This window comes from Rattus norvegicus, chromosome 13 (assembly GCF_021556685.1).
Source record: "Rattus norvegicus strain SHRSP/BbbUtx chromosome 13, alternate assembly SHRSP_T2T, whole genome shotgun sequence".
NCBI lineage: Eukaryota > Metazoa > Chordata > Mammalia > Rodentia > Muridae > Rattus > Rattus norvegicus.
In genome coordinates, this window is record NC_141546.1 from 90,368,575 (window position 1) to 90,391,168 (window position 22,594).

Consider the following 22,594-nt stretch of genomic DNA (forward strand, 5'->3'; position numbering starts at 1 on the left):
ATGGGAGCACAGACGCAGGTGCTAATAAAAATTCTCAACAGACAGAAAGGAGCCGCAAGTCCCTGATGGTCCTCGAAAAGTCTTGTGATGTCAGGGCACCGTGAATGAGTTTATGGTTTGCTCGGGCACACACACACAATGACTCTGACACATTGCTCAGCTAGGAAATTCGATTTCTGTGTTTCAGTTCCTCACTTGGAACAAGCAATACTGACTTAATCATTGATGAATAAAGGACACCAGAGACTCGGGAAGGGATAGATAAAAAGGGTTCTGACCACATGGAACAAAAGATTTCTCTAATGAGGACAGTTATAAATAGCGGACACGTCGGAGGAAGTGGCCTGCTGGAGTGGTCACTTGGACTTCCGTTGTTTTACTGTTTATGCCCTTGAAGGCGGCAGCAGCATGATCTGGCATACTAAATGCCGTCACTTGGAAGACTGAGTCAAAAGTTAAAGTCGTAGAAAAAAAGGTTCAAATTCACCTGGGCCTTGGGACAGACTGGATGTTGTCTACAAAATAATTCAAGTAACACAGTCCTCATCCTCTATTCAAGTTGCCGGTTAAATTCAGTTCTAAATCCATTCCAGAGCTGAGAAACCATTGTCAGCATGTACTGGACTCAGGAGATCACACAAGGCGCCCCTGCACACAAACATACCAGATCCCTGTCCTTGAGTGGCACTGAGTTCTCAGAGAAACTTCTTAAACTCCCATTCCTCACAGCTCAGAGAGCTAAATCTAGACTTTGTGGCAAAGAAGATGGGCTATGCAGTCACCTGCACTGGGTTCAGATCTCGGTTTCATAGATAAATGGTCCAGGGAAAGTTAGCCATGCCTTTGTGCATGAGTTAATTCATTTACAATATAACAACTGCAGTTAACACTTATGCCATAGAGGTCTGTGAGGATTATGCAGTTCATGTGAAGCTACTTAGGAAAATACAAATATTCATGCCATGCCTACTTACATATAAATATTCTTTTGTATTTCTCAACTTCTCTTCACCTAGTCAGTCATCCTGCCATGTTCTTGTCTTACAGAGGTCGCGTCTCACATAATTTTCGGGTGTCTGCCTTTCTTTGTCTTTCATTCCATGCTGCCCTTTACCAAATAAACACAACGAACCTAAGGGGAAGGCAAACAGTTCTTGGTCTCGAGGCTTAGTTGTTGACAAGCTTTCATCTATGTCAGCCGTGACATTTCAGCTATTGTTTACAGTGGCAAAAAAGGAAAATAAAACCATGCTGGTCGATTGATAACGTGCGTTTTCTATCACAACTTAAGAATCCTGGGGCTTTACTAATGGTCAGAGCAGCTTCAGGTGTGTTTCGGAAAGCAGAAGCAAAACTCAACCAGGTAGCTGTCTGCCTGGAGAGAGCATCCTTTCTCTCAGGGGTCCTGGTTCCCTTCCAAGCAAACCCGAGAGAATCTAAGTCAGAGGGTGTAAAGTTTCTTAGAGGGAGAGCTAAGCATAGGACTGGTCAGGAGAGGGGACAGTCCTACAGAAATCGTATTGTTGTTTACATTCCAATATCTCTTTAGGAAATAATTGTGACTTCTTTGTCTAAGAGAAGAAATGCATAATCAGTCACTGAGGTGTATGGGGAAAGTCAAAATGGAGTTGGAGAGGGTGGTGCATGCCTGTTATCACAGCTGTTGAGGTTGGGATTTTAGGAGAGTCACTAGTTCAAGGCCAGCTTGAGCTACATAGTAAGAGCCATGTGGCTTGGGCTATAGTGAGATGGTGTCTTAGTTAAGGTTTCAATTGCTGTAAAGAGACATCATGATCATGTTACCTCTTATAAAGGAAAAATATTTAATTGGTGTTTACTACATTATTGTTACGGTGGGAATCACGGTGGCATCCAAGAAGACATGGTGGGGGAGAAGGAGCTGAGACTTCTATATCCAGACCAGCAGGCAGCAGGAGGGAGACACTGGGCTTGAACATTTGAAACCACCAAGCCCCACCCCCAGTGACACACTTCCTCCAATAAGTGCACACCTACTCCAACAAATACATACCTCCCAATAGTGCCATTCCCATGAGTCTATGGGGAGAGTTTTCATTCAGACCACCACAGATGGTTTAGACATACAGCTGGGGAAAAAATATAAAAAGGCAGCTGTCTCTCTGGCTTCCTCATTCAGTTACTTGGTCTCCGAAATAACTAAGCCATTCCTCAAGGGTTGTGAAGGGCTGAAGACCCATCAAAGAGGGGGATCTCTGATGCTTTAGAGGCCTCTGTCTGCTTGTGGGCCCAGATTCAGGAATGAATAAAAGACTTGGTACCTTGGAGCTCATTCCTAGTTCCAAAGCCAAAACAATTCTTTTAGGGCTACTGGGAACTAGTTGTTTAGACCCAGCATTGTGACCGGCATTGGCCAGCTGCTAAACTGATGAAAGAGGGGCCAAGACATTTCAGGTTCAAAAAGCCTAGGAAGGCTGCGAGGGAAGATTTTTAAGGATGCACATCGAGTGTTGCTCCGATTGTTTACCAATGAAGCCCCAGAGAGCCATGCTCTTTGGGTTCCTCCTTAGACTGATAGAAAAAACACACTGCCTGGATTCCAAAGACCAAGTCAAAAGGAAGAGAGGCTGGCCTAAAGTGTCTAAAAAACACGGGAGTCATAAGGCTAAAGAAAACGATGGTATGCTGATTCCCACTTGTAGTGTTAGCACTTGGGGGCCTCACGGAGGATGCCTGGAAGTTCAAAGACAGCCTGGGACACAGAGAGACACCTCCCCCGATGAGAAATGGTGTCAGAGATTAATAGAGAAGGGGAAAGGATACTTCCCATCTTCCCAGAGGCCACTATGATGGCAGCACGAACATTTGGTCTGGCAAACAGCCGTGAAAAGTGGCATCAAAGGATACATTAAGGAGGAAAACAACAGTCACAGGTCCACACTGTGCGTTTCCTTCCTGGTGGTGATTAGGTGGTACCAGGATTTTAGAATGGGAGCTGAGAAGTAGGATGCGACCTACTGGAAGAAGCAGAATAAGAGTAAAGGAGCATTCCAGAAAAGGGGGTGTGGGAGAACATTTACACAGAATGTTTAAAACTACAATCAACTGATGTTTCTTTTCCAGTGTTAAAGTTTTTTCAGTGAGAGGCAATTGTATCCTTGGAGGCTGAGCTCCTATTTTTACAGCATTTGGTTAGCATCTTTTATCCATTGTACCTTGTATCAGCCTCTCGGCAGAGTCAGAGGAACACTACTTTGTCTGGGACGAAGAGAAGAAAAGGTTGCCTGAAACTCCTGAGAGAATCCGGTCTCTGGAGTCTATGCCTTCAGGCTCCAATTCCAACTCCTCACTTCTCAGCCCCATTTCCTGAGGCTCTTTCTACCTGCCACTGAAATTCCACATTGATACTTTGCCTATGCTGTCTCTCCTGCTTTGATCTAGCAGATGATTCGAAATACACTTTTACATCATTCTGCTATTCTGGGACAATTGTTATTCTGTAAGGATCAGGTGTGCTTGGAAGAGAAGGGGAAGGATTGTAGGAGCCAGAGGGGTTGACGACACCATGATCATAACATGAATCAACTAAGCAGGGCTCATAGGGGATCACGGAGACTGAATTGACAATCATGGACTCTGAATAGGTCTGAGCTAGGTCCTCTGAATATACGTTAAGACTGTATAGCTTGTTCTTGTTGAACTCCTAACACTGGGATCAGGGAGTGTCTCTGACTCTTGCCTTCTCTTGGGACCCTTTTCCTCCTACTGGGTTGCATTGTCTGGTCTTGGTATGAGGGTTTGTGTCTAATCCTACTGTAACTTGCTATGCCATATCGGTTGATATCTCTGAAAGGCCTGCTCTTTTCTGAAGGGAAATGGAAGAGGAGTGAATCTGGGGGAGACGGGAGATTGTGGGGGTGCTGGGAAGAGTGGAGGGCGGGAGGGAAACAAACTATGATCAGGATGTAATGTGTGAGAGAAGAATTAAAAAAAAGAAAAGAACCAGGTAGGTTCATCATCCATTAACGTGAGGAAGACCTGAGGTAGTAAACTTGTCTCAACTCACAGTTGGGAAGTTATAGTTCACAGATGGGCTGGACTTGTGGTAGGACATCACAGTTCATGGGAGGACAACCACTCACAACACAGAGGTGCGGGGAAAGAGAAAGAGTAATTTTCCATGGGCACCTTTAGGGTTATTCTCCAGTGACTGAAAGACCTCCCTTGAGGCGCCACCTGCTACTGTTTCTACCAGTCTGGAAGTAAAACCTTAAATACTTTAGGACAGTCTAGACTGAAACCCACCACACCAAGTATTTTCTGCTGTTTTTCTTAGTATAACATTAACATTTCAGTATTGCAAAAGTCTAAATTATATGGATTATAAGATATTCTGAAGGTTATTGATTGGATTAATTTCCTATCAGTTACAAATAAGAAATGAGAAACCACTTGGAAGTGTATAACTTCCCATTAAAACACCTATTCAGATTTCCGTTTGGTTGTATTACTTTCCAATTTCCTAATGACTTATAAAGTTGAGTCTATTTTGTTTTTGTTTCCTTGGAGAATTTGCATTCTCTCCATAATCTGTCTTAGCCCAACCAGTTTCTAGAATCCTTTAATATAAATTTGAATGAAATGGGTATGGTGGTTTAGGAAGTGACCCTAGGGAAAAGGGGGTGTAAAGAATTGGGGAAACTGGGCTGCAGAGATGGCTCAGTAGTTAAGTGCTCTAGCTGCTCTTATAGGGTACCTGGGTTTGATTCCCAGCATCACATGGTGATTCCCAATCATCCAGTCCTGGGAGACCTAATAGTAATCTACAGATTTCAGATGCACCAGGCACATCTGTGGTAAATAGACAAGCATGTCACACACACACACACACACACACACACACACACACACACACACCACACACACACACACACACACACACACACACACACAGAGTAAATATTATTTTTTAAAAAGAAGAGCTAGGGAGAGACGGATAAGAAATGGGATATTTTTCTCAATATGAGTCGAGGTGCCCAGTCTTATTGCAACTTGACATGCCATATTTGGTTGATATCCTTGGGAAGCCTGACATTTTCTGAAGAGAAGGAGTGGATGGGAGGGGGGAGGCTGAGAGAAGAGGAGGGAGGGAAAAGTTGGATCAGGATGTGTATGAGAAGAGAATAATTTATTTTAAAAATCTAATAAAAGAAATAAATAGGCTGGTTTTTAGACAAGAAATTGCTTCACCTCATTCCCCCAGTTACTCTAAAACGAATTAGGTAAAATAAGAATAGCTCTCATATATCTCACTCCAAATTTATCTGGACAAGGTTAGATGGTTCTGGCCCCAGGACAGTGAAAACGTTTATAAAACGCTGTTAGTGGTAGTATCGCTATCAGTGTAGTGGGGTGATAAAAGTAGTTAGTGTTCTCCTGCTTGTTCCGATGTTATAAACCTGACTGCTTTTGGGGCTTTTGGTTTTTTTATTTATTTACTTGTGAGAATATATATATAAATATTCATGTGCAAGCCAGAAGAGGGAGCTAGATCTCATTATAGATGGTTCTGGGCCACCATGTAGTTGCTGGGAATTGAACTCAGGATGCTTGGAAGAGCAGACTGCGTTCTTGACCTCTGAGCCATCTCTCCAGCCCTGCTCTTGTAGCTTTTAATGTTAAGTCCATCAAAATGATGACTGTCATCACCGAAGTTCTTCCCTGACCCTGGCTGACACATGATGGCTTCTGCTCTAACTAGAATACTTCTTGTTCTAGCTGGAGCTCGAATGCTGGTCCACCTAGAGTTCAGATGCTAGTCTAGCTGGAGCTCAGATGTAGGTCTAGCAGGAGCTCAGAAGCTGTTGTTTCTGTTCTTGTTCTCAACTCTGACAATAAACCATGAACTAAAAGGAGCTCATTGGGCAGTGTCTTGAAGTGGTGTGGAGAGTAAACTTAGGGCTTGGAGCCTAAGGGGTATTCTGTAATGCTCTACCATCAGCCCCAATGTAATACATTTTAGCAAACAAGCCAAACTCCCATCAGTGAGAGCTGATGAAATGCATCACAGTATGGACACAGTCTGAAAAGGTGAGTACTTACACGTGCTGTCTTCACTTCTTGATGAAATGACAATAGCCAGTCTGAGCGATTACTGTGCAAACCCACTTATGAAGTGAAGATTCTTTAACTGGCCAATTTCTATTCTTTTCTTCCTGTCCCTCTCATCAGCCATCTGTATACCTATGTGAAATGAATTAAAAAGGTCTGGAGATGTCATTGGCTTAAGAGAAATGCTTGAATACACATGGAATATTTGATACCCAATTTTTTTAAGTATAAAAATAAACTCAGAAGCAGGCTATGAATCGAATACAAAAACGCTCTTTGTCAAGGGGAGGAGCAGGCTGCCTGCCAGTGCGCAATGCCAACTTCAAGTAAAGCCAAGCAATGGAGGAGCACCCGGGAGGAGAGGGAGAACCCACACAGCCTGCAAGAAGAGATGACTCTTCTCAGTGGGGAAGAGACAGGAAGCCCCACAGTCCTGGCCACCCTGATAATACCGACAGCCAGTCCATCCCCAAGTCAGGTTCAGTGGGGTCCAGAGGTGACCTCCTACCTCCCACCTCCCCTTTCTAAGAGTCTGTCTGTGACAGTTCTTTTGTCATCAGCTAGGGAGGAATAAGAAACAGACCGGAATGACTGTCCCACGAGCAGAAGTCGCCTGCCCCAGGAAGGGTAGAGAGGGGCTCTGCACCAGTTGCCCCTACGGCAGTCTTAGCGATGCATCACAGGGCTTGACCGTGTCTGCTGCAATTTGGAGGATTCCATTAGAAAGGTCAATAGAGATGCCAAAACGCAAAAGGTTGACCAGACATTAACGTTCATACCCTTTCATTTACGCTCTTGTTATGTATATGGCTGCCAAGATGTCAGTACTTTTTTTTTCTGATAAATTCTCATCCTCTCTCCTCCACCCCCTCCTCCTTTCCCACCTCTTCTCCCTGTCTATGCTCTGAGTTCTGAATAGTTTCTAAAAAATAAAAGGGAGATTGTTTGGGATGCGGAAGGAAGCTGGTATTTCTTATAGCTGGTATAGAGTTTCCTCAAGGTGTCCACAGAGTTCAAAGTAGCCCTGCTGTCATAATGACTGGCAGTCCAGATGGATGGCTCCGTCAGCAGCTCCAGCCCAGGAGAGCCCAGCACAAAGGGTGCGAGCTGCAAATGTCAACCAATTGAACATTTAAACCACCTGGCCCTGGCAATGGAAAGGTATGTAGTAAAGGATGCTTACAGCAAAGATTTACTAAACATCCTTAAAGTTATCCAACTGCACTAGACGCTTCACCAAGCATTGGGTCCCTTCCTATTCATCTCTCTCTCTCCACATCACTTTAAAGCTAAAAGTTTGAAACAAAACTCTTATCTTAATTAAGTAAACATAAAATGAAATCACGATAAGTATTTTTTAACCCATCAGTTTGGGAAAGAACAAAATATTTGATAAAAAGTCAATCTTGGAAGAAACACGGTGGGAAAGAACCCCTTCGGTGAAACTATACATTGGTACCATCCACACAAGTGCAATATTCTTGGCATATCAAAATATCCATACCTGTGCCGGCTAGTTTTAGGTCAGCTTTATACAAGCTAGAGTCATCTGAGAGGGGGGGAACCTCAACTGAGAAAAGGCCTTCAAAAGATGGAGCTGTAGGCAAGACTGAGGGACATCTTCTCTTCTCTGTTTTTCTTTTTCTTTTATTGGATTTTTTTAATTTACATTTCAAATGTTATTCCCTTTCCTGGTTTCCCAGAGATAAGCCCCTATTCTATGAAGAATTATGTTGGAATTTTGATGGAGATTTCATTGAATCTGTAGATTGCTTTTGACAAAATGGCTATTTTTACTATATTAATCTTGCCAATCTATGAGCATGGGAGGTCTTTCCATCTTCTGAGATCTTCAATTTCTTTCTTCAGAGATTTGAAGTTCTTGTCATACAGATCTTTCACTTGCTTGGTTAGAGTCACACTAAGGTATTTTATGTTATTTGTGATTATTGTGGAGGGTATCATTTCCCTAATTTCTTTCTTTCTCAGTTGTTTATCCTTTGAGTAGAAGAAGACTACTGATTTGTTTGAGTTAATTTTATACCCAGCCACTTTGCTGAAGTTGTTTAACAGGCTTAGTAGTTCTCTGGTGGAACTTTTGGTCAGTTAAGTATACTATCATATCATCTGCAAATAGTGATATTTTGACTTCTTTCTTTCCAATTTGTATCTATTTGACCTCCTTTCATTGTCTGATTGCTCTGGCTAGGACTTCGAGTACTATATGGACTAAGTAGGGAGAGAGTGGGCAGCTTTGTCTAGTCCCTGATTTTAGTGGGATTGCTTCAAGTTTCTCTCCATTTAGTTTGATGTTGGCTAATGATTTGCTGTATATTGCTTTTACTATGTTTAAGTATGGGCCTTGAATTCCTGATCTTTCCAGGACTTTTATCATGAAGTGGTATTAAATTTTGTTAAATGCTTTCTCAGCACCTAATGAAATTATCATGTGGTTTTTTTTTTCTTTTAGTTTGTTTATATAGTGGATTACGTTGATGAATTTCCGTATATTGAACCATCCCTGCATCCCTGGGATGAAGCCTACTTGATCATGATGGATGATCATTTTGATGAGTTCTTGGATTCAGTTTGCAAGAATTTTATTGAGTATCTTTACATCAATATTCATAAGGGAGATTGGTCTGATAGGGGAGGATGCAGCCCATTGAACGCAGTACTACCTAGGCCAAACAAGTTATGGGAAGCAAGCCAGTGAGCAGCACCTCTCCATGGCCTCTGCGTCAACTCCTGCCTCCAGGTTCCTGCCTGGCTTGAGTTCTTACCTGACTTCCCTTTCTGACTGGCTGTTAAAGGCAGTGTAAGTGAAATAAACCCTTTCCTCCCCAAATTGTTTTTGGTTATTATGTCTTGTTATAGAAAAAGGAAACTCAACTAAAATGATACCTTTTTCATCTGTCAATTTCTCTTTAGGTATCCGTTCTAAAATGACACGCCAAATAAGACACATAAATCTGCAGAACTGTTTGGTGGGCTTAGCTTTCATTTTGGGTTTTGTAACCAGCACTGACTGAAAACTGAGACAAATGCCTTCCAATAGGAGAGGAGATAAGTCAGTCCTGGTTGTTCATTTAATGGAAGACTTTATGTCAAACACACACACACACACACACGCGCGCGTGCGCGCGCGCGCGCATGAGGGTCTCACTTAGTAACCCAGAGTGAAGGCAAGTCTGGAATTCAGTAGCCCAAACTGAGGCCAGCCCAGAGCCTACTTAGTAAGTAGCTGAGACTTCTTTCAAGCTCCCAGTGACCTTCCTGCCCCAGCCTGATTCTTAAAAAGAAGAAAATCACTTTTTGTGCTTTATGGGATCTCGAGAGATGGCTTAGCTAAGAACCCTGGCTGCTCTTCCAGAGGACCCAGCTTCAATTCCCAGCACCCACATGGCAGCTCACAACTGTCTGTAACTGCAGTTCCAGAAGATTCAACACCCTCACACAGACATACATTCAGACAAAGCACTGATGCACATGAAATAAAAATAATTTTTTAAAAAGATAAAGTTTATTTGAGAATTAAGTAAATTAATCTTATGAGGCAATTTATGATATGGCTAAATATTTTAAATGCATGTGCAGGTACTAAATCAAAAGCAGCAAAAGAGGGAATTAATTTGAAAGTACTTTCTTATTCTATTGGCCACATTCATGACATATTTTAGTTTTAAAGATTATTCCTTCATGGGGAGGTGAGAAGAGAGAGTTACGGTGCCCAGGGTAGAAGTAAAGAGAAGCTGGGGTACAGATGATCAAGATGTATTATTTGCACACATTTGTTATCAATTGTTTGTTTGTGTTTTTAGAGTCAGGGTCTCTAACTTAGGCTTCCTTTCACTCTAAATACCTGGTGACCTTGAAGCTCTGGTCCTCCTGCATCTACCTCCTGACTGCTAGGATTATAGGTGTAAGCCTCCAGTTGTGATCTGTGCTGTGCTGGAGATTAAACCCAGGACTTCATGCATGCTGGGAAGGCACTCTGCTTAACTGAGCTACATTCCCCAGCCTATACGTTTATTTTAATTGATGTAAAAATAAATCCTTTTATGGAATGAGTTCTCATATCTGATATGACGTACTTGTCCTACTTAAGAAGGGTATTCAGAAGCCAAGTCCCAAGCTGACATGTGCACCTTTGTAACCACAGTACTTGCTTTTTATAGCAGTTTGCGTGGGGGCTGTTTGATCCCTTCACACCAGACCTAAATATAAGAAGCCATCTATACGTAAGGGACTCTTTCAAAAAAAAAAAGCTGATGTTTTGGTTTTCACAAATAAGAGAATTGTAGCCTTGCCAATTGGTCTGATCAAGTTCTTCCCTCCCCTTCCTCTCCCCGCTCCCCCGTTGTCTCCTTTCATGTGATAAATATGATTTTGAGAATGTTAATAGGATTCAGAGAAAAATCACCTTCTATCCACAGCTTGGGGCTAGCTCAGTCCCTCGGGAGCAGCCTTGTCTACTGATGCTCACTGAATTGAAGCCACCCCCTCTTGTTTTGTGTTGCTTGGGGTTTGAAAATTGTTTTCTCCTCGGTAAATTGTGCGAGAATCCTGTGGGATGTAGGAGCAGGTTAGCCCCACATCTGGCGTGGCAGAGAAAAGGGAAAGGAAGAAAAGCTGTTCTTGCTTCTTTACCTCTTCTCTATTCCCTGAGGCTTAGTGTGGATTCTGAGTTACGTTTATTCTGTAGTCCTTTTTCCTTCTAAGTTAAATTTTAACAAAGCTTTAAGTCATCCTATTTATATTTTGTATCTTTATTTTTGTCCATTTCAAAACAACACTGGCTCCTTACATGACTTCGTGCCTTCAAAAGTACCTTATGGATTTTGTTTAGACTTTTCTGACATCTAATTTGACTCATTTTGGACCTATCTAATTTGAATGGAAATTGGTAATTTTCTGCTAGGTTTGTTTAGCCTGCCTCCTCTCTCTTCTTCAGAGAGAAAAAATACAAATTTCAGGACAGCACAGCAGAATTTTTCAATGGAGTGTTGGCCCCTAGTGGATCAAGAGTGAAAACACAGTTCTTTGGCAAGTCTGACATTCTGTATTTGGTGAAAACACATTGAAAGGGCAGAAGAGAGCAAAACAAAATGCAGTACATTTTGCCAAATATGCAAAAAATTTTAAATATTTATTTATATGAATACATTGTCGCTGTCAGACACATCAAAAGAGGGCATCAGATCCCATTACAGATGGTTGTGAGCTACCATTCAGTTGCTGGGATTTAAACTCAGGACCTCTGGAAAAGCAGTTAGTGCTCTTAACCGCTGAGCCATCTCTCCAGCCAGCCCAAATATGCAAAATTTATGAATGGAAGGAAATCACATATTATTATCAACAGAATTGACCCTTTGGTCAATTTAAGGGTTAAAAGGTAAAAAATACAAAAGATAAAAATCCAAACTGGGAAGAATAATCATGACATATAAATAGTGGGCATTCTTAATATATAAAGAGCTTTCACAAATAAACAAACTGTGTGAACCAATATTTTCCCACAAGTTAGTGTACATAATGTTCACTTGAAAATACAGCATTCTCCTGCATCAGTATTAACCAACCAGGAACATTTTAAAGACAAAATAACTACAGAGGCAAAGCAACACATTGTCAAAACTGATCTAACCTGGCATGCCCAGTCTGCTGGCGAGGGAAGTGGGGCGAGGGGGATATTTTAAGTATAGAGAGCTGATGATTCCATATGCACATGAGTTTAAATGGGTTGATTTAATTGTACAAAGATGCTAAATTCTCCAAAGTAACTAAATTCGCCCAAGTACAAAACAATAACATTTAAACTTTTAAGTCTTCTTTCAGGGAAACCACAGAAACTTATTCTAAAATGTGTCTGTGAACGGATACGTCGCTAGCTGGTTCAGCCCTTAGAGGGAAGAAAACAACTGGTGAGCTGGGTGAACAGGGAAAGGTGCTTGCTGCCAAGCCTGACAACCTGAGTTTGATCCTAGGAACCCACACGGTAGCAGGAGAAAGATGACTTCCTCAGGCGTCCACAAACATACATAAACAAGTACATAAATACGTTTAATTTTAAAAATAAGGGTAAAACTTGTCCTGTCCATAGGCAAAATACAGAACTCACAGCAATAAGAAAGCGTGGGTTTTAAAGAACACATACATGGTCGGTGGGGGCAGAACAGCTTAGAAACAGACGCATATTCATGGACCTTTAGCCACCATGAAAATAACTACAAATAAATGAGGAAGGCATGTTTTACAAATAGAAACGTTACAGAGACATCTACATGGGGCAAGAAATAACCAGGCCCTTGAGTAGCCTCACGGCTGCCATCTTGACGGTGTTTCTCTCTTATCTCTATCTTAACCTGCATTATCTCTTTGCTCCAAGAAAATTATCGCCTTGGTTTTGCAAATCTTTATGAACCCTGATCTTCCGTTCTTTGGCGAAGGAGTCACAAACTTAACCAAGAAACACCCTGTCCCATACTGACTTCCGGCAACTTCCGGTAGTGCTGAAGCCAGGCTGGCCTCGGCCATTCTGGGACACGTTCACGGCTTGGCTTCTGCAGATTCCATTCCTTCCTCTGAGGTTACTCTTCAAACAGATGCCCGCTTGGCATGTCCTTTACTTATCTTGGGCCCTTCCTTGTCAATGGGCTCCTTCTTGGTGAGTCAGTCTCTTAGTTGTCCACGCCATTTTAAATTGGAAGATCCTAATCCTAGCTTGAGTCACCCAAATCTTCCACTCTCTGGCTTATGTTTCTCCATGATACATACAGTAATTTGACATATTTTATATTTTAATTATTTGTCTGTTGACCATGTTGACAGAATGAATAAATAAACATTTGAATTAGTCAATAGCCTGAATCTAAAGTAGTCACAGATGGGCTGGGGGGTGTAATTCAGTTGTTAGAGTGCTTGCTTTAGCAGGCATAAGACCTTGAGTTTGATTCCCAGCACTGTGTAAACCAAGCATGCTAACACACTATATCCATGGCAGGAAGCAGAAGTGAATGCTGTGTTCCGCTCTCTATTTCCTTTTCCTTCTGACCATGATCTGAGGCCACAGGATGGTGCCGCGCATAATTTAGGTGGAATTCCCCATCTCTAGTTAAATTAATCTAGACAATCCCTTACAGATTCAGAGCCTCGCCTCTGAGGTGATTCTATTGAGATGAGAATCAGCATTGGCCACTGCACCGTCTCAAAAATAAATAAAATAAAACATTCACGGCATTTTCAGAACTTAGACGTTTGACTAAGATAGCTACTTGTAAGAGTGTTTTTCAGGGAAACTAACCTAAACATTATCTATGTGAGTATTATACAAACACTGTAGAATATAAGGTTTGGAAGAAATAAGAGTTGGTTCTTACCGTTTACTGTGAAGATGATTTTAATAGCCTTTTTTTTTTCTACTGTGAAAATAGAATCACTACATAACATCTTAACACCAAGTGATATTTCTGAAAATTAATGTGGCTGGCACCAAAAATATATTTTTGAGAAGGCATATGGCGAAGCCGTCTCTGTGTCATACAAATGTCACACTTATTTAATGCTCGTGTGCGCCCTCTGGTGTTGCTGCATTTTTGGTCCCAGTTTTACAGGAGACACAGCTGGAGTGCAAAGGGACCGGAAGGCAGTGTTTCAGCTCTACACACAGTGCCTTGGGTAGCCACTATTCGGAGGCAGAGACACAAAGGGGCCACATTAACTTCTTCAAAGTTATCAGTTAACCAAATCCTTCTACGAGTTTTTTTTTTTTTTAAAAAAAAACAAGGTTTGGGAATTTAAAAAAGGAAAGAATCAACTTTTATTTAGAACCATGCTTAGCATATGTTCCCTCACGGGATTTTCAAGGCAAATCTGAGAAACATGTTTTATTATTATTATTGGCTCTTTTGCAAGAGAAAAACTGAAGCCAGGCAAAATAGGTGTTGTTATGGTCTAAGGCTATTATTGGATGTGAGTAAAATGTGACTCAAGCTGGACCTGCCTCATTCCAGGAGTCTGTATTCTTCACCATGATAAATTAGAGCCAGTTACCTAGGAAACGGGGAACATCCGGAGTGGAGAAGGAATACTCAGATCCAGTCGGTAGCGGCACAGTGGCCATGGAATTAGGAGGATTTTATGGCCTTAGACCTTGGCATTTGACCTTTTTACCTCAAAAGTGTTTTTGAAAATATACCCATATTATTTAGAGAACCTGTAAATTTCCTCTTTACATTCCTACACAGCACTCCATTATGTAAATGCAGTACAAGTCATTCTTTCTATTATTGACGGATCTGAGTTATTTATTTCCAGATTAGAAATACCATCTATAATGCTTCTGTGCTTTCTGACTCTGGCCTTCAAAATTCTTTTTCCAACAAGTCAACATAAGTAAATGGTGCAGGTCGTCTGGGGTCATATTCAAGTGCCTTGTCCATTTTCCATCACTGAGACAAAATATCCAAGGAGGGATGACTTGCAAAGAACAGAACCTCATTTAACATACTGTTCTGGGTATCCAGGACTATGGTGCCATGGTCCAGTCGCCTTTGGTGAAGGACTGGCTGCATTACAGCATGGCCAATGGCACGATAGTGGAAACGCATGCTAGAGGAACAGGCCATATGGTGAGACCTCAGGAGGCCAGAGAGCAGGGAGGGGCCAGTCTTTCCCTTTTGTGACAACTCTTTCAGGACTAGTGGGCATCCCACAAGTCCCTTCCTTAAGCAGCACCACAGATGGCCTAATTACCTCAGAGGCAGAGAAATAAGCTCCACTTCTTAGAGACTCCACAATGTTTTATTACGGTCATGTTGCAGACCAACACGAGTCCTTTGGGGAACAAACTCCCTCCAAACCACAGCATCTGTCCAATTCTTCATCCTTGGTGAGATCCTTAATAACTATGCAATGTTCCAGGCTGGGAAAGCACCCGGAGCGGCAGACATGTTTCTAACGATTCCATGATGGTAGGGCTCTGTCTCAGCTCAGGGGAATTCATACATCTTGGTGTGTCAATGTTAATACACACATGCTGACGTTGAAGGAGTGCTGTTCATTTTCCTGGTGAGCTTTGGACTCCGTCCTAGGTAATATTAGACAAGACAGCTCTTTTGAATTTAATGGAAGAGCTGCGATGGGCTATCAGAGTAAGAGCTCCAAGGAGGGAAGATGATGAAGGACGTTCATTCAGCAGATAGCCAGAAGGGACCCTGCTATTGAAACCTCAGTGAAACATAACCTGGAACCATGAAACAAACATCGATACATCAACAGCGTGAGTGAGACAACCAGTAGCTGAATGCTTAGTGAGGAGAAATGCAAGATGGAGAGGCTCCTAGGCACGAAGGAGTCACATTGATCACCGGGCAGGGTGCTGAGTGCCAGGATCTGTATGCAGCAGCTGTTCTCAGAATGACACCATAATGAATTTCTGTCCAGTTATTGGCCTTTCTGCCTCTGGGGGACTTACTCAGCCAGCAGTTCTATTTCCAGAGCAGAGGATAAACACATGCCTTAATCCTGCCATTTAAAATCTAATAAGTATTTGCACTAAGACATCTGGGGCCAGTCTTTCTACTGTTCTTTCGTGATTACATATGCATGTTTGGGTTTATATGTCCGTAGGTTCCAGCTATTATTCTTTTATTTTATTTTATGACAGGGACTCCTCATGTAATCCAGGATGGCCTCAAACCCAATATGGCTTACACAGTGACCTTGGACTTCTGATCCTCCTGCCTCCAACTCCTGGGTGCTAAGACTACAGGCATGCACACCTTGTATGCTTCTCCTTGTATGCTTCTCCTTGTATGCTGCGCTGGCTCTTGGACCCCCAGGGCTTCCTTCAAGCTTGGCAAATACCCTACCTCTAAGGTACATCCTCACCTTTCTGCCTGTGCAAGTCAGGAGCAAAGAGCAAACAGACCTCTCATGGCAGCACCAGGAAAAACCAACCCTCCTGACATCCCGACGTTGGGCTTCTGGCCTCCAGAATCATGAGTCAATAAATGCCTATGGCTAAATTCTAAAAAAAAATACACCCTCAACTTCTTCAGCAGTTCGGTCCTCTCTCCAGAGTGTTGGCGGAGATTGATAAAAGGGAATAAGTAATATCATTAAGACTTGATATTGATTTCATCCTTTTATCCTTTATGATGTTTTGTCATATTTCATCTACCTTAAAAATGTGTGTTGCTGCTCTTTCTTCATATATCTGGAACCAAGAGAGAAACTTGCCATTTTACATTAAATTTCTCTTTTGTTTGCTGTGCATAAAGTAATGTCTGAACACGGATGGCATTTTCGGAAACCCTGGGGATTGTGTTTCACAGGAAGGCTCTCCAGGTGAACAATCCAGTAGTCTGGTAGATGGAAAATCCTTATTAATGCTTGAGGAATGAGGCAGAGAGCAGATTGAAGGGTGGGGTGATCCTATTCCAAGGATCTGGATGTTTCTGAGAGCCACTATGCCTCACAGTCCTGATCATTTCCAGGGTCAACCACATCACTCAAGGCCACCATCACATTTGATTCCAACAATCTTGAGACAGGGGAGTCACAGGCCTGAGTTATGGGCCATCTTTCCATCTGAACACCAGACAGCATTTCTCTGCTCTTTTTCTAAGCTGTTTTATGGTGAACCAACTTCCCATATTAACTGAATATTTTTTAAAGCGTTTGTCTCATTTAGCTTTCAATTTTTTTCTAAGTCATAATAGCTTGTTGCTGCCGATACATGTATTTTCAGAAACAATCTTTGAGAAAACACATTTTTATGAAACACACTGACCTCCGGGAACCTTTGTGCCTCAGTTGGAGATGCATATTTCTCATCTCAATTCTCCTGACTTTGGATGATTAGGGTTTAATCCATGACAGGGAAGGAAGGAGCCCTCACACAGTGTCCAGCCATACTTCCTTATTCTTTTTCCCTTGTGGGATTAGGACCTAGAATGGGAGGGTGAAAGACAATGGAGTCACATGAGGAATCCAGGGAATCAGACTCCAGAGACTAGCATCAGGATGCAGATTTGAGTTTATTGTGCAGTGCACAAGCTTATATAGTGTTTAAGCCAATCCCAAGCCCCTATATCCCTGGCCAATCTTATCTCACCATGCCGCCATGTCACCTTGCTCCAAGAAAAACCCTACCTGATGAGGTAATTCAGAAGTGGGATGAAGGATGTGTGTGTGTGTGTGTGTGTGTGTGTGTGTGTGTGTGTGTGTGTATGTATGTGAGGGGGGAGGGAGAGACAGAGAGAGAGACAGAGACAGAGAGAGACAGAGACAGACAGAGAAAGACAGAGACAGAGAGACAGAGAGAGGGAGAGAAAGACAGAGAGAGAGGGAAAGAGAGAGAGAGACAGAGACAGAGAGACAGACAGAGAGAGACAGAGACAGAGAGACAGACAGAGAGAGACAGAGACAGAGAGACAGACAGAGAGAGACAGAGACAGAGAGACAGACAGAGAGAGACAGAGACAGAGAGACAGACAGAGAGAGAGAGGGGGGGGGAGAAGGAGAGAGACAGAGACAGAGAGAGAGAGAGAGAGAGAGAGAGAGAGAGAGAGAGAGAGAGAGAGAGACCTGTTAAGACTTCCATGAGGGAGCAGCCATCCTAGATCTAATGCCATGTAAGGGAGATCAGGACTCTTCAAGGAGTGGTGGGAGCCCAAGGTGCCTCGCTCTCCATCCCACTTTTTCCTTCATGAGGTTGACTTCCATATCCCCCACATTACCTCCCTCCTTTCAGTAATCTCTTTTTCTTCTGTGGCATGGCATTGCTCATCTGTGTCTTTGTGATGCCCAGTGAGTGTCCTTGGTAGGACCATAGGCCACTGCTGGGTCAGATAACCTCCCTTTCTTCCCCAGAACTGAGTCTGAGTTTGTTGGCTACCTGAGTTGTTTCCACGTTGTTTTCCTTTGCTTTACACACCATCAATGCTAGTCTTTCCACACTGAGCTATTGCTGTACTTTGGAGACTAAATTACTGTCCACACAGTGTGTCTGTTAGGCACCTGATTAGATTTTCCACGATTCCTATAAGGCAGTATGGACTCTCTAACGTATTTAAACATTTCTGAGTTTGGACAACACAGAAGTGCTTTTTCCTCTGTGACATTTTATCTTTGCAATCCCATCCTCACTAGCTCTTCAGATGATAGAATGACTTAAATGCTGGCTACCCAGGAGTATCTGTAAATTGCACTGGTGAAATGCTGTACAGAGATTCCTAGAAACAGTGAGAACTACTTAGAAATCACCCCTGGGGTAGAGACTATAGCTTCTGTTATACACCTTCATGCTCGAAAAGGTGCTCAAGTCTCTGTCATCAATGCCTTATTTTTGGGATGACCTTTCAGGACAGAACAGTCTGTTCCTGTCATCTTGCACGCCATAGCTCCTTAGAAATCATCCAGCAGTGGCAGTAGTGACTCTGCCCACCTCTATATTCTATTTTATATTTTCCTCCTGAGTATTACATAAAGCTCCAGCTATTAAAGAACAGTTTCTACAGAGACACATCCAGCAATGACTATTGTCATCTGAGGTAGGACGACACTTGGAACAAATGTCATGTCCTTCCTTCTCATGTCACCAATCCATCACGAGTCCAGATGTCCACTGACCTCTAGACGAGTATCTATTTTCTAATTATAGCAGAACTCAAATATTTTCTGTGGGCTGACTAGATGGCTCAGGGGCCATGTATACTTGCCACCAAGCCTCAAGGCCTGAGTTCAATCCCCAGAATCTACATAGTGGAAAGAGAGAACTGACTTGGTTAGCTGTTCTCTGACCAACACACACACACACACACACACACACACACACACACACACACACACACACACACGGGGAGGGGGGAATGTGGGGAAGGGAAGATACACAGAGAGAAGCAAGCACACACACATACAGCATATTAATTAACTGCCTGATTAAAAACCACAAATGCATGGAGAAGGAATAAAAGAAAAATCTGTCATACTACTATTTAGAAATATTGACTCCTTATTTTATCTGATTTTTTTGGTTGTTGTTGTTTTAAATTTTTTAATTTTTTATTTATTTAGTATATATGAGTACACTGTAGCTGTCTTTAGACACACAGGAGGGCATGGATCCCATTACAGATGGTTGTGAGCCACCATGTGGTTGCTGGGAATTGAACTTAAGGACCTCTGGAAGAGCAGCCAGTGTTCTTAACCACTGAGCCATCCCTCCAGCTCATTTTATCTGTTTTTAATGTATATGAACTTGTTTTGATAAGTTTTGGTGTACAGTTCATGTGAAATGTGTGGTGCTTCTTCTTTAATCATGACTTCCTGAGCATTCTTCCCCCCGCCCCCTGCCCTCCCCGGAGCTGAGGACCGACCCCAGGGCCTTGTGCTTGCTAGGCAAGCGCTCTACCACTGAGCTAAATCCCCAACCCCTTCCTGAGCATTCTTAAGCATTAATGCCATACTTTACATTCTTTCACTGTAAGTGGGCCAGACTGATTTAACTTTCCACCTGCTGTTGAATATTTTATCTCTGTTTTTACTGTAAACGAAGGACACACTTACATCTTTTTTTTGGAGCTGGGAACCGAACCCAGGGCCTTGAGCTTCCTAGACAAGCGCTCTACCACTGAGCTAAATCCCCAACCCCACACTTACATCTTTATCCTCTGAAATGGCAATCTTCTTAGGATAAATCTCTTGAAGACTAATTGCAGAATTAAAAACTTTTATCATCTTTTCCTTTTATGTCCTTTGCATGCACTTCCACATTGTCTTGCAGGCAAGGATTGTCTGTTTGAACCACCAGCACTTTAGGAGAATGCTTTTTGGTATTCCCTCCAAATCCAAGATATTTGGCAAAACTATTTTCAGTGTATGAGTGGTATAAACATTACACAATCTCCTCTTACATTTTACTTCTATGAATGCTAAGAAGTCAACCTAAGTGGATACCGGGAAATAGAGAGGTGCATTTGTTCCTTATTTACATTGATTTTGCAGATCCCTCCTGGTTCTCTGTCCATCCTCTTCCATTAGGTTGTTAAGGCCTCTTTTCTGAACAAGGTCTCACTATACAGCTCAGGGCGACCTCAAACTCAGGCTGCTGCCTTAGTCTCCTCTAGAGACTCTCCTGCTAGAGTTGCAAGCCTGTGTTAGGATATCCTGCTTTATAAAATAAATTATCCTATTTTTAAGTGTGTGTGTGTGTGTGTGTGTGTGTGTGTGTGTGTGTGTGTGTGTGTGTGTTTCTGTGTGAGAGAGAGTATCTGGGTGGGTGTTCACAGAAGCCAAAAGAGTCAGATCCCCTGGAGCTGGAGGTATAGGTGGTCGTGAGCCATCCATTGTTGGTGCTGGAATCAAATTCTGTTCCTCCTTAACTACTGAGACATTTCTCCAGCCCCAGGATGCCCTGCTTTCTTTAAACTATTATTTTGTGTGTATGGGTGTTTTGCCTGCATGTATGTCTATAAACCTCATGGATGGCTGGTGCCTGGTGGACCAGAAGAGGGATCAGAACCCCTGGGAACTGAAGTTATAGACAGTTGTGAGTCACCATGAGGATTTTGGGAACTGAACCCAGGTACTCTGGAAAGGCAGCCAGTTATAAACTGTTCAGCCATCTCTCAGCCCAGTATTTCCATTCTTTTTTTTTTCTCATGTGGAGAGGTTTAATAAGAGAAGAGTAGAAGAAGAGAGGAAAAGCATCCGGTCGTGGGCATGTGGGAAGGGGAGGGGAAGGGGGCAAGAACAGAGAAGAACAAAGAGTAAGAGAGAAGTAAGACAGGGTAAGAGCAATATTTCCATTCTTGACTCCCATTTTTTTCCTTCTTCATACACATATGTGTGCAGATTTCTTGACATTAAACGACTATCCTTCTGCTTCTATGAGTTATAAAATAGGCATATTTAAAATATGCATTTTAGGGGGTTGGGGATTTAGCTCAGCGGTAGAGCACTTGCCTAGCTAAGCGCAAGGCCCTGGGTTCGGTCCTCAGCTCCAGAAAAAAAAAAAAAAAGACAAAATAACAACAACAACAAAACAAAATACAAATAAAGAAAATATTCAATAAAAATAAATTAATTAATTAATTAAAAATATGCATTTTAAATTTTACATAAGTTGAATATATACACATTTTTTTTTTACCACAGTATTTTATTACAAAGAAAAGACATTAGCCGGATCTGGGAATTTTCTATAAGTGTAAGTCCACACTCACTGCTTCACTCAGAAAATCTAATGATTTAAAAGCAGTTCGTTTGGGCAAAGAAAAAGATTTACTTGGAAAGTTAGATGGAGTAGCTCCTCAACAAAGACCAGCTCTCTCGGGGCTGCAGACATGGGCATTCTCTAGAGACTTGTTGAGGGAACATATGGAGGGTCACTCAGGTAGTGGTCTCGTTTACTGGTGCACTAGCCGCTATGTGTTGACTAATATTTGTATATTAATGGGTGTTTGGTGTTTTATAATTCTAAAGAAAAGTAATCCAACAGAAAATATCAACGTGTGTCTTTTGAGTTCCTTTCCCCAATAATAACTAATTCACTCAGTTGTTAGGATATTAAAGGTGAACCCAGAGGGCAGGGAGGATGGCAAATGGTACCTTTATATGGAGGGCAAGAGAGAGAACAGCTTTTTTCCAAGGACATGGGCGGGAAGATTCTTAATATCACACTCAGATAGATAGCTTCAGTCAGAGGAGTCTGCTGGGGCAAAGACAGTGAGAGACTAAATTAAATACAGTTTGGCTGTGTGACTTCTAAAAATAGTGCGTTTTTAAAAGTCCATTAAGAGGAAGTGAAACCAGAGGGTTTTTTCTTTCCTTGATAACATTAGGAAATGTGACCCAAGACAGTCAACAATATGCAAGGTTTAATGTCTGTGAACCATAAGGCCATTCAGTTGTTAAGTTGTAAAAATAACATTTTCCCAACTCGTATCAGGGATAGGGCCAGATAATGGATAAAGTGAGTAAGAGCAGCTTATAATCATACTATTGCAACATGAAAGCCTTGTAGAAAACTCAACTTCAATTTGCATAGAGGTGAGGACGTTTCGGAGATGAAAGACTGTGGGGTTGACCAGGGACCAACAAATGAGCCGGGCTCTTTTTCCAGGCTTAAAACAACAAAACAAGTTTGAAACCAAGTTGGGCATTCATTCATTAGAGCGCCTGTTCCTGGATCCGACGTCTTGATCAAAGGAGAACTACAACTCCCAACAGCACCGGCGAGAACGCAACTTCCGGGGCGCGGGTCTCTTCTCTCGCCAGCCCCTTTACCATCGTCCCCCTCCCCTCACAGACAAGCGGACCTTTCGATTCTAGCTTCACCGAGTTCGAGCTGGCATTGGCCATTGGCGGCAGAGTTCCTACCTTGCAAGGAAGGGCTCAGGACCCAGATAAGAGGAAGGTCGGGTTCTAGAAAACGGGAGGTGGAGGTTCATGCTCTGGACGCCCAAGAACGTCATGTCCGCTGGGCGGGGCCTCTCGA

The 22,594-nt window shown here is 42.4% G+C and overlaps 1 long non-coding RNA gene across 2 annotated transcripts in view; it reads right to left on the bottom strand.

Moving 5' to 3' along the window:
• The window catches only part of LOC103692325 (uncharacterized), a 101,636-nt gene extending 79,065 nt beyond the window's left edge, over positions 1 to 22,571 (bottom strand). The window contains exons 1-4 of one of the 2 annotated variants that reach the window (XR_015635672.1): positions 22,477 to 22,571; positions 21,706 to 21,805; positions 16,886 to 17,043; positions 6,082 to 6,222 (exon numbers count right to left, since the gene is read on the bottom strand). This is a non-coding gene — a long non-coding RNA (uncharacterized LOC103692325). Of the gene's footprint in view, positions 1 to 6,081; positions 6,223 to 11,211; positions 15,335 to 16,885; positions 17,044 to 21,705; positions 21,806 to 22,476 lie in introns of those variants that run through there. The other variant, XR_015635673.1, reaches the window with a different exon arrangement.
• Positions 22,572 to 22,594: the final 23 nt, after the last annotated feature.